Consider the following 10,771-nt stretch of genomic DNA (forward strand, 5'->3'; position numbering starts at 1 on the left):
TGGCGTCAACTAAGCAAAAAGATGACGTCACAATACAAATGAAACGCTGCGCGAAAGCGTGCGTACTCGTTCTGTACTCGGCCTCGTTAATTCACGGAATGAAACATACTTTCCGGATTTATCTGCGTTTGCTTATATTAATATTTGTGAAATACATATCATAGGTAACCAACTGTTTATTGTTTTACAAGTTTAGCATTGACATATACACACTTCTTTGATTTGACTGTGTCATTTGAACCATTTTAGCATACTAGTAATTTTAAACAGGTTGTGATATCGGATATTATGGTGAAAAATGCACAAAATGTCCAGATAACTGTTTAAATGGGAATTGCCATGTACAAATCGGACATTGTTTTGACTGACTGTAAAGATGGCTTCAAAGATGACAGGTGTGAAAAAGGTATTGCTATTTGTATGAGCCTAATGCTGTACGCGGAACTGAATACTTTAATTTTTCATGTAATGCTAAACATATTAACTATTCTCTGATGGTTTTAAATATCTAAAAAAAAAATTCATTGAAAAAAGCCTATATTCTGTGTAAAAGGATTTGATTTTTTCTATATTTCATATTTTAAGAGTGTAACAAGGGTTTGTTTGGCAGAACGTGCTCTTTACATTGTGGAAACTGCTTTAATAAGTTGCCCTGTGACCATATTGATGGTACTTGTCAGAGTGGCTGTTCCTTTGGTTGGACGGGCCATAAATGTGACCAACGTGAGTTTAATGTTAAAAGGTTTATGACATTATTCTATGAAAAGGATTAATCAACAGAATATGTTTTTATTTTTAATCATTACCAAAGATTTTGTTTCACCATTAGATTTCCTTTTCTACAGAGTCAAATTTCACTAAATGTGTATAAAGTACCGATCAGACTCAGCCTAACAGATAGTCAACCCCAGCTTAACCATGTGTTCAATTTCGTGGTTTACTCGGGGTTAACTCTGAATTTACTCGAGTAGACCCAGAGTAAACCCAAAGTAAATGCAGAGTGTACACAGAGAAGAAACCCCGATCAGAAGTATACCTCTGAAAGCAGACGCTACATGTGAAGGAATATGCAAGAGCAGGCTTTACAGACATTGTAATAGAAAGATAAAAGATACATTTGCTTCAGACTTCATTGCAAAAAGTTGACCCCAAATGCAAACCCCGAGTAAACCCAAAGTGAATCCCGAGAAGACACATTCTTCAAAAAGGAGACCCACAGTACACCCCAAATAAGTCCCAAAAGCCGGGTTTATTTGGGGTTTGCTCTGGTGTTAGGTTGGGTCTGATCAATAAATGTCTGCTGTACCTAACAAAGGGAAACGTATACTGTTCTACCGTATTACTTTCTATTTTTTCCAGAATGCCCTTGCACGCGTTATGGACCACATTGTAACACGTCCTGTAGTGAACACTGTCAAAATAAATTATGCAATCCTTTAAATGGCTTCTGTTTAGAGTGTATCAAATCTCGCTCTGGTGATTTTTGTGAACATGAACTACCTGCTGAAGGTGAGAATTGATACGCAGAAAAATATTTTTAAAACTTAAAATGCAAGGTGTGATTAATATAACTTTGGTGTACTAGTATATACTAAATTATTATAAATAAGAATGTTTTTATTGTATTTTCAAGATGGTTAATACATGTATAACTTCAAATGTTAGGATTCATTGATTTTATGTCTAGATATTATAATTCTTTGTCTTTTTTTTGGTCTATTTTGTTAATATTAGTTGTTGCATTGACATTATACACTTTGAAACGGAAATGTATGTCATCAAGAAAAGCGTTAGCACGTGATTATGCCGTTTCGGAAGTTAAACCAACTGGGAGTAAATATGACACACTTCAAGAAGCAGGCAGAGTTGGGATAGATACAGCAGCAGAGTACATTGAGATAACAGTTATCACAGGCTGACATTAATTTGAAATTGATATGATATATTTTGAACATAGTTTACCATTCCAATCAAGGTATATGAATTTAATTCTCCGCCCCTATTCCAGTATAAGATAAAACAAACCCATTGACACAACTGGTAATGAAATGAAGAGAATTGATTCTTTTTTTGTTGATAAAGATCCTGTAACCGCTTAAAGAAACAAATCGTGTAGTGTTAATTGTTATCTGTTGCATTTGATGCATGGACACTTTAAACTTTATTTTATTTATCATTCCTTCCGCTTTTTGAATGATATGAATGTCCACTTAAGTGTGTAAGAGTATGAAAATTGTTGATTTGAATAAATAAATAAAGTTATTGTAATTAGTACATCTAAACAGTACACATATAAAAATTAAAGTTAGATCCACCCTTTCTTTTAATTCATACACCTGTACATATACCTGATCATGAGTTGGTCAGTGGATATTTGTCATCTTGGTTTTTATTGGTTGTTTGTGTCAGGTTGAATTTGGTTGGTTTGTATATTGTGCTTTATGTGTTTTACCGCCAAGTTTGACAATCTTTGTCTGGACATTGACCAGAGCAGAATATATATTTATATTGACAAGTAATTGAATTTTGGGCCAGACCTTGCTCAAATTACAGAAAGTCAATGTCACTATAAACTCACCACGCATTCGATGTATTACGAGTCTGTCCCCATAAAATGGTGAGAAAGTGTTTTTGAATATTTTTTTATCTGATTAATATATTTTTATGACTCATTTTGGAGAAATGTAATTCATGTATATTATAAGAGTTACCTCCCGCTAAATGTTTAAAGTACAATTATAGTAAGATAATGTAAAAATATTATCTTGATGGAAATACATATTTATTGTACTAATGTTATACTTTGATATAAATTATGTTATTGTTTTATGATATTTCAGGGCTTAGACTATACATTGCAAATTTTAAAGTCAATGTGTCCGAATAAAACGAACCATACAGAAATCTTTGTTGTCAATTACTTTAAACAAAGACTGTAACACGTGTTAAATGGCTACTTGACAATTACATGTATGTATAACGAACAATAGAATAACGTAGCAGATAAAAACTGATTTTTACAAAAAATAGGGACTACATGTAAATAAAGGTCAAAAATGTGATCCTTATTAACAAAATAAAGAAAAGAAAACAAATATAGTAGCGTCATAAAGATATTTTCTAGGTAATATCGGTAATTCTCAGTAACTCTAATTATATATTGATCATGCAGTGAGAAGACATTTATTATACTGTACAATACATTTAATTTTAAAAACATATCAGAGTGAAAGAGAAAGAGAAAGAGAGAGAGAGAGAGAGAGAGAGATGACGTTTATTGTTTCGAAATTTAGTGAAATTATTATAAGACCTACAGGGGTATAATGATACAACTTTTAGAGATCGATATCATACAAATTCTTCTGATCAATATCACGTCACAATAAGCATATACTATCAGTTTTGTATTCACAAAATCTGGCTTTTTACTCTCATTTCTACCCTAAACTTAAAAAAAATACAAGCGAAAATTGTCACTGGAAACTGTTCTTAAAGAAACTAACGTCATACAAATTATACATGTAATTCTGCAAGTGACACTCCAACATATACTCATAGCTTGCCTTCTTAGAAGGATATTATTCAAGTTCATATAGAATCAATATTTCTAACAGCCAAACAAAAAAAATTGGAAAGAACTTACTTATAGTGGATACCTTAACCTAAACATAGATACTTAGCAGGTTCAAGTAAATGTTCTACCAAGCCCCTTTCTTTACTCATTAATAAAACATTTACAACCGTACGGGAGAAACTTTGAGAACTTTGCAAATTTTATTCAAGAATCGGTGTAAATAAGACGTTAATACTTAGAAATTTCCGAGAACTTTTCGCAAATTTAAATAAAAATGTTGGCCAAAGTCAATAGCATAACAAAAAAATACGTCCTTTCTAAAATTTATGCAACCATTCTTTACAATGGATTAAAGTAAAGGAGTATAGACACCATTGATAGTTGCTGTTTAATAGAAATGGATCCTTAAAAGAGCTAAAGCAGCAAAACATCATGATGTGCGTTAAAATTTCCACAAAATTCAAGTTTGAAATAATAAAATATGCAGCATTATATCATTTAGGGCACAATATTCTGCTTTAACACATATATATGTTTTTTTCATTTCGGCCCCGCCGTTAAGCACATGTGCAACATCAAACAATACATGGTCGTTGAAAAAAGCTGAAAATTGTAAAATTAAGTGTGGGAACAATGATGTACCTCTTTGAAACTTTTCACAAAATCATCATTTTATTGAACATTTATTATAGAAATGCTGTTATACATAATTTGACAGTTTTGACGTCATTGGTACGTGTTCTTTCAGTATTTTACTAATAAAACTGACCACCAAAGTCTTATGTTCTTTTTAAACATTGTTTCTATGTTCCCAGATATCATTTAATTGAGGTGGATTGTGACATAAAAACCCTGAACATTGTTAACGAAGAGAAAGACGTGGATGGCAACAAATAAGTAAATATCTCTATTCCTCTGAGATGAATCAGTAATAGCATGTATGCTTAGCTAGGTTTTTTTCTTCAAAAGGTTAAACAAAAAGAAAGATGCTAGAGATTTGTGTAAACTTGTTACACAAGTGTTATTTAATTTCACAAGAAAAATAATGTATCACTTGTGATACATCTTACAATATGCACGTAAATGTATACTGTTTTACCTTAACTTAATCCGTCAAAATACCCCTTATTTAATTCCAAAGTAAAGCTGTATTTGAATACTGACCACCGCCCCTACATAAAAAAAAAATACATGTATAACCAATGCATTCGCCATTTTGTAATCACCCACATGTCGCGCGGTCAATGGAGTTCCGCTGAGGCATGCATATGTCTTATATCATATACCTTGTCGTGTATCAGCCCTGATTCTCGTGCCTTGGACTCGGTGAGATAGCAACCAAAAGCTAGGGCTGTATCGTCTTTGGGGCTGATATTTTTTCTGTCTTAGCCCGTCGTCAAGGTGTGTGGCCCTCAAATTAAAATTGGTAATTCCTAAATAGCTCTGCTTTGATTAAAACTAGTTTGTGAAATAACGAAAAAATAACACATACATTATATAAACATCATCTTACACGTCTAAATATTTTTATTTATTGCTGATAATTGAAAATTAATGAGTCAAAACTAGCGCCAAAAAGCGACGTGTATCTAAGTAAGGGGAGGTAACCTACACTACGGTTGTGTATTTAGAACAATAGCACGCTTTATTTAATATCAATCAGCATTTAAATTTTGGAGGATACTGCGAAAGATGTAACGAGACTAAATCGTAGAAATCCAGAGTTTAGATTGTAACATTTAAGTTGTTAAGTAATGGACGGGATTCTGAACGTTCTGGCTATAGCAGGGTGGTTTTTATGAATGGAATCTGACAAGAAACTTACGAAATCCAAATGAAAAAAATGACTTATTACGAAGTTGCGTAGGATTAAAGTTTCTCTCTCGATAATTTTGAATTCTAGAAGACAGTGCTTCATTTCAGACAACAGACTCCCCTCTACATTTTACTGTATTTCAAACGACGATGGTTTGTCAACAAAGTTCGAGAACTCCTACATATCTTAACACATATAAAAAGAAATGAAAGCCACTTTTGTAAATCTGAAAAAAAATGAATATTGTAGCTTCTTCATGATAAATTATATTCCTCATATTGAATTTGAATTTGATTAAAAGTCTTTGATTTTAGATATATGATATAAACAACATCACACTGTTCAGGTATCAGCCCTCATATGGTATCGGCCCGCGCCCTTTGGGCTTGGGCCGATACCAACCGCTTGGCCTGATACCAGGGCCGAGATCAAAACAACAGTGTAGTATTCTATATGTCTTGGACTTCTCAGTGTAACCTATTTCAAATTAATCAATAACGATGTTTTGATTTTAAAATCTTTAATTTTCTTCTTGTATCAAGTTACATACAGTTGTTTTCCGATTAGATAAAAGCAAATTTTGATATGCACCCTTTAGAATGCATTTTTAGAAGTATAAACTTAATTCTGATGTCTCCTTTTAAAATGTTTCTATCTAAATAAACAATTTTCCAAAATATGAGTATTTCGGTGACTTTTAAATACAAAATCTTGATTAGAAATTTTTTCGAATAAATATTTGCGTACTTATCTGAATGTTAGTGTTTTGGGTAGGCAGACCCTGTCCGAAGCAAAAGAATGGCTGGGGCAGATCAAGGTTTTTTTTAATTTTTGTTGGTTGAAAATCGGTTAGTTTCATTTAAATTCTCAGAAAATGTCACGAACTGAAAATAATACTGGTACTGTAAAATACAACCAATCCGTAATTTAGAACTTAAAAATATCTAATTAAAGTTTCATTTGCTTGGCGTATTGAAGAAAATTCAGATCGCCAGATCCTTCCCTTTTAAATAACCAAACCGATGGGTCAATTCTTAAAGTTTATATACATATCACATAGATACTTTACTAGGAAAATACATTAATAGTAACCTAACAAAAAATTGTTATAATTAAGGTGTTGACTTTTTTTTCTATCGTCCACTCTTCTTACTTTTATAGTAATATGCCTTTATCACATGCATATTGAGTTTTTGTCTCTCAGATTATTTGATACGCAAGGGCATGTTTTATGTATAATCAATTTTTAAAATGACTCGAGTTACTAACAAACAATTTGAAGCTTGATTATCAATAGTTTCGTTTAAAATCGTCATTTTGTTAGTTCTGTGGTCGATATTCCGACCTATTTAGCAAATACATTTTTTCTTTAGGTCGAATACTTACAGATGCTGACTTAATGTATTATTATGCTGTTTAGCCCATTATTATTGACTTAATTATCTACTGATTTTACCGTTTCCCCTATGACGTTACCACAAAGAGCACACGGCGGGTGTGACCAGTCAGCAAAGGATGTTCGTCACTTTTATTGCAACAATACGTTTAAGTATAAGCTACATTAGCTCACACAATCAAATCAAACATTAAGATAACATAGACTAAATAACTGGTTGACATTTATAGAGATTATTAAAAATATTCAACAACAATGTTATTGTTTCTATTTTACATTCGTCATCTTCCTTAAAAAAAACTAACAATGTACCTTGTGATAATTCAACCGTCTCGAATGTACGACGTATATTTCCGCCCAAATGAATCTATTTTTATGTGATCTTAAATATTAAGGAATGTATCACTGCAGAGCACATTCGTGTTTTCAACAGTCGTGTTTAAGGAACGCTTAACATCTCACTGAATGATATAAGATGCGCTTTAGTTGCTCCTGTATTTTTTATTTAAGGATTTCTCTTTAAAGTGGAAGTATGTGTATCTCTAAATGTGGTGTGATACATAATGGATTTTCTCATCTTTGTGACAATATTGTTTAGCATAAAAATACCAAATACGGATCAATACGGTAATATATTTCATTTAAAATAAAATAAATAAAAAATAAGATGTGGTAATAATAAAACCTGTTTTTTTTTTATACAATTTTGCTATTTCGCTGTATATAAATACATACTAATCAATTTAAGAATAAGAAATGATTTTTTTTTCTTTTTAAGAAAACTTGGCTCTCAATAAGACGGTGACATTGAGTCAGAGATACAACAACAAGGACTTTGATCCCAGCCTCGCTGTGGATGGTGACCACAGTACGGACCTTTTAATGTGTTCACTAACTGCTTCCGGCCAGAAGGAGGCGTGGCTTACTGTGGACTTAGGGGGGGGGGAGAAAAATATCATATCGATATTATTTGTACATGGAGGCTGTAAGTATCTCAGATTAAAGATCTAATAGATATTCACGTAATAATATATGAATAACTAAAACATAAAAATAAACGACAATTAAACTTTCATTTCGATTGCACAAAATAATTATTTTCACCTTTAGTTAATGTAAACTTATTATAATAAATATCAAAATTAATATTATGCTTACATTTTAATAAAACAGTAGGAACAAATGCAGAACCAATGGATAGTTCTGTTTCTGGTATTTATAGCGACGGAACATCTAGCAATATTGTTCAAACAATGTCTAATGGTGGATATCTTTGCTACACAGAATTCACTCAGCATGATGGTCAAGTTGTATGCTTGAATTGGGGATTTTTACCGTAAGTTATCAACATCTTATACTTCTTAAGACGTCTTGTAGATTGCCGCATTCTTTAAAACATTTAAACACTGGTTTTTTTTTATTTCTGAAGCAATGTTATGTTGTATTATAATGGAAAAAAATGTTTATTGCGTTTGCTTCCTACTTTTCTGACTTTTATAACTCTACAAACTTACAGAGATGGAGTTGATGTATCGGCTCGTTCACCGGGCACACCTTCTATTTCATTTGCAAATCAAAATTATGAATGTGTAGGAAATGAAGCAGTTTTAGGCGATTGTTCACAGAACTCGAAGCTATGTAAATCAGGACAAAGAACCTATCTCACCTGTAAAGGTAAGCTTAGTTTTATCTTTACTCAGTATTTTAGACTAGATTTTTGTCATTATCAAAGTGTTCAAACTAATAATTTTTCTTTAGGTCTCAGTTATCTTATTTTAAGTACGCAAACATGAATAATTCTCTTTCTCAAAACAGTCCAATTGTTTGCAATCCTTAAGCGTTTAAATATATAAAAAGTGCTTTGCCTACCCGCATCATACAGGTTGAAACATTGTTATTAATCAATACATTTTAATGTTTGCTACATCCACTGTGTAAAATCAATCTAGCAAACCTCATGTTTATATATTTAGCATTGTGGCATAAAAAACTGTTAAGACACGATCAATTATGATGTCGATTTTTCATAGGGTAACCAATGTTACAAATATGCTATTCTTAATTACAACATCCTTTTCTTAGCTCTTAGCATCGGTTTTTCAGTTTATTATTTCAAATTATTTATGTCACAGAGGGTGATACGTTGGCGGGAATATCTGTGTATGTATCAGAAACACCAGACTGGAGATCAGGGACCCTGTGTTATCAACACGACATAGAACAACCACTGAATAACATCGTCAATATCGATTGCTTAACTCCTGGTCGCTACGTGACGCTATTTAATTCACGGAATCAAACATACTTTCCGGATTTATCTGCGTTTGCTTACATCAATATTTGTGAGATACATATTGCAGGTAGGCAACTGTTTATTCTTTGAGGCGTATTGCATTAAAGTCTACCCGTTTCAACTGAATGACTGTAAACATGTCTTTCTGTACTTGTAAAACAGGCTGTGACATCGGATTCTATGGCAAAAACTGCACAAGATGTCCCGACAACTGTTTAGATGAACAATGTCAATTTCAATTCGGCCATTGTTTTGACTGTAAAGATGGTTTTAAAGGTGACATGTGTGAAGAAAGTATGAACGATTAGATGTTTGAATATTGCGTTTACTGCTTCTTTAAAAATACACACATTTCTCATTATCCAAGCGATATATGTCATATAGCATGGTATCCAATTTTTGAGTAAATCCTACGCGATTTTATCAATTGTTTTGACACAAGGTCTTGAAATTTTTATATGATAGATATTCTATATTTTAAGAATGTCACCAGGGTAGATATGGCAGAGCATGTTCCTTTCAGTGTGGAAACTGTCTAAATCAGTTGTCATGTCACAATATCAATGGAAGTTGTCAAGATGGATGCTCCTCTGGTTGGACCGGTGATAGATGCTATCAGAGTGAGTTAGAATATGCAATTCTTACCGGGTGGTTTTCTTTCCTTACAATTGATATTGAATATTAAACAAATATGTTTAACTCTTGTTTTCCTATGAAAATGAATATGGTAAAAAAGCAATACAGTTTCAACAAGAGAACCTGATTATTCTTTCGATGAGCACGTTAAGTTGAAATCAAAAGGGGTTTAGCCTATTAAAAATCAACACAACGGTAGAACGGTACTTTTACACAAATATCTTTTTATGAAAGGTGTTAAAAATTCAAAACTTGCAATTAAATCGCCCTTATTATCATCACATTTTATATTTAATACACATACACGTGCACCTTTACATTGTTACACTTAAACCAATAGTAACATTTAAAGAAAAGGTCGCTTAAAAGCATGAATTTACTCACACTTATATTCCTCAATCATATTCTGAACGACCTTGCATCACATTTCACACGGCGCGGTTATAGGAAACACTGCACAATTGTAAAGAATTATTGAAAATCTCTAGTTGAAAACTACAATTTCTATATTTGCTTTTTCAGAATGCACCTCCATGCTTTATGGACCAAAATGTAACATATCTTGTAGTGAATTCTGTCTAAACAAAATATGTAATCAGTCAACCGGACACTGTATTGCTTGTGTTGAAGGGCGTACAGGTTTTTTCTGTGAGAAAGAAGTTTCTTCTGGAAGTCAAGATTTTGGTAAGTGATGTAAAACTTATTAATTTTTTTTATAAATAATCGATGATGAATAGCAGTGAAAAAATATAAGTTAACTTATTCTTCTAGAACGACTATGGATACGGAAGCGTATGAATGCCACATTTTGCACTTTTTTATTTTCGACACTTTAATCTGTAGAATTCACACTTTAAAGTGTAAAATTTACACTTTAAAGTGTTAAATTCAAACTCTAATGTGTAAAATTAACACTTAAATCTGTAAAACTCACACCTAAATCTGCAAAATTTATACTTTAATTTGTAAAATTCACACTATAATTTGTAAAGTGTATACTTTTGTCCCTTAAATAAACAATTTAATCTTTAAAATTCACACTTTTATCTCTAATTT

At 32.1% G+C, this 10,771-nt stretch overlaps 1 long non-coding RNA gene across 1 annotated transcript; it reads left to right on the top strand.

Moving 5' to 3' along the window:
- Positions 1-7,965: 7,965 nt before the first annotated feature.
- LOC136273076 (uncharacterized) lies at positions 7,966-9,130 on the top strand. The gene is made up of 3 exons (XR_010711250.1): positions 7,966-8,122; positions 8,303-8,460; positions 8,919-9,130. It is a non-coding gene; the product is annotated as an uncharacterized lncRNA (long non-coding RNA).
- The last annotated feature ends 1,641 nt before the right edge of the window (positions 9,131-10,771 follow it).

This window comes from Magallana gigas, chromosome 1, assembly GCF_963853765.1.
Source record: "Magallana gigas chromosome 1, xbMagGiga1.1, whole genome shotgun sequence".
NCBI classification, from domain to species: Eukaryota; Metazoa; Mollusca; class Bivalvia; order Ostreida; family Ostreidae; genus Magallana; species Magallana gigas.